This window comes from Penaeus japonicus, unplaced genomic scaffold (assembly GCF_977035675.1).
Source record: "Penaeus japonicus unplaced genomic scaffold, GWHDUDI00000001_assembly GWHDUDI00000026, whole genome shotgun sequence".
Taxonomy (NCBI): domain Eukaryota; kingdom Metazoa; phylum Arthropoda; class Malacostraca; order Decapoda; family Penaeidae; genus Penaeus; species Penaeus japonicus.
The window spans coordinates 32393997-32396496 of record NW_028234428.1 but is presented as its reverse complement, the minus strand read 5'-3'; positions in this window follow the sequence as shown (position 1 = coordinate 32396496).

The window sequence follows — 2500 nt, the reverse complement described above, 5'->3', positions numbered from 1 at the left end:
ATATATATATATATATATATATATATATATACATATATTTATATAGTATATATATATATTAAATATATATATTTAAATATTATATATATATTTATATTATATATATTTGGTGTGTGTGTGTGTGTGTGTGTGTGTGTGTGTGTGTGTGTGTGTGTGTGTGTGTGTGTGTGTGTGTGTGTGTGTGTGATTGCTTATGGAATAAAGTTTATTTCTAAACATTCGTAACCAAAAGGGGCTAAAAAGTGAATAGCAAAAAAATATGAGGATAATAGTTAAAATAATGATTTATAAGGATGAGAATGATGATAGTAATGATAATGATAATATCATTGATGATAATTATAGTAATGGTAATGATAATGATAAATACGATAATGGTAATAATGATGATAATGATAATGGTAATAATAATTATGATGATGATCGTAATATCATCACACATATGACAATGATAATAGTAATGATAATGATAATAATGGTGATAATCATGATAATAATAGGGATAATGATGATGATGATGATAATAATAATAACAATAATTATGATCATAATGATAGTGATAAAAGTAATGGTAATAGAAGTAATAATGATAATGATAAAAGTAATGGTAATAGAAGTAATAATGATAATGATAATAATGATAACGATAATGATAATGATAATATAAGTAACGCTGTTAACATTAACAGTAATGATAATAATACAGATGATAATAATGATATTGATGACAGATAAAAAACAACACAACACAAAAACAGCAACATCAACTACTACAATAATAATGGTAACAATGATGAAAATAATTATAATGATGATAATGATGATTATTAATATCATAATCAAACAAATAACTAAGGTAATTATAACGATAACAATGACATTTACAATGCTCAATGATTGTAATAATCATAATCATGATAATAGTAATGATGATTATGATAAAACAATGATAATCATAATGATATCAAGAATCATATCACTGCTATTACTACTGATAATAGTAATGACAACAACAGTGATAGTAATTATAAGTAATGATAACGATATTGCTAATAATAGTGATAATGGTAATGATGTTGATGATGATAATGATAAGAATATTCGACACTGATAATGATAATGATAGCAATAACAACAATGATGATAATCATGATAATGATGATAAGAAGAGCAATGATGGTAATCATTACGATAATGCCAAAGATAGTCATTATGATGGAATGGTAATAATTAATGATAGAAGTATTTACAGTGAACACACACACACACACACACACACACACACACACACACGTGTGTGTGTGTGTGTGTGTGTGTGTGTGTGTGTAATAATATATATATATATATATATATAAGATATTATATATATATTAAATATATATTTATATATATATATATTAAATATTATGTATGAATATGTACAATATATATATATAATAATCATATACATATACATATACATACATATATATATACATATATATATATTTATATAATATATATATATTATATATTTATATAAATATATATTTATATATATATAAACACACACACACACACACACACACACAAAACACAACACACACACATTCATACACCCTATATGTGTGCAAGTGCGAATATTCCTAAGTATATTCAAGCAATGTGTGTATCTACAAAAGCATGAGAAAAAAAGCAATTCTATCATGCGTATCTCAGTACTATATATATAAAAAAAAAGAGAAACAACAAAAACACAAATAAACATTCCTTAATCCCATGGGGAGTTGCAAAATATTCCAGAATGCAACATAGTATTGCAGAAAACCTCTTGCGAATGGGCACCAGGACCGTCATGCACCATTGACTCTGTACGTGAATGACTACCTCCTTCCCTTGGTGCATGTTTTAGTGTTCCGGTTGCATGGCCTCGAGAACTATCTGTGCAGTCCGATTAATTTGTTATCATTTTCATAGTAGTGATAGTGATGATAATGATAAAAAACAAATGATAATATTAATACTAATTATATATATATTATTGGGAGCATATGATGATGGTTAGAATAATATTGATAATGATAATGATGAGGTTGATAATCATAATGATGAAGATAATAATGATGATAATGATGATGATAATGATGATAATAATTAAATATGATAATGATATTGATGATGATAATGATACGGATAATGATGATAATGGTGATGCTAAAAGAGAATAATAATGGTAATGATGATAAAGATAATGATAGGAATAATGATAATAGTAATGATAGTAATAATGACAATAGTAATGATAATGACAATAATGATATTAACAATGATAATAACAATAATCACCACCATCATAATAATAATTATGAAAATTATTGTGATAATGATTATAATGATAATCATTATTAACATTGTTGTTCATGTCATTACTACAATTATTGACATTATATCTATTCTTATTATCTTACATACTCTTGATGTTATTATCGTCATCATGATTATCATTGTTATTGGAGTTTTT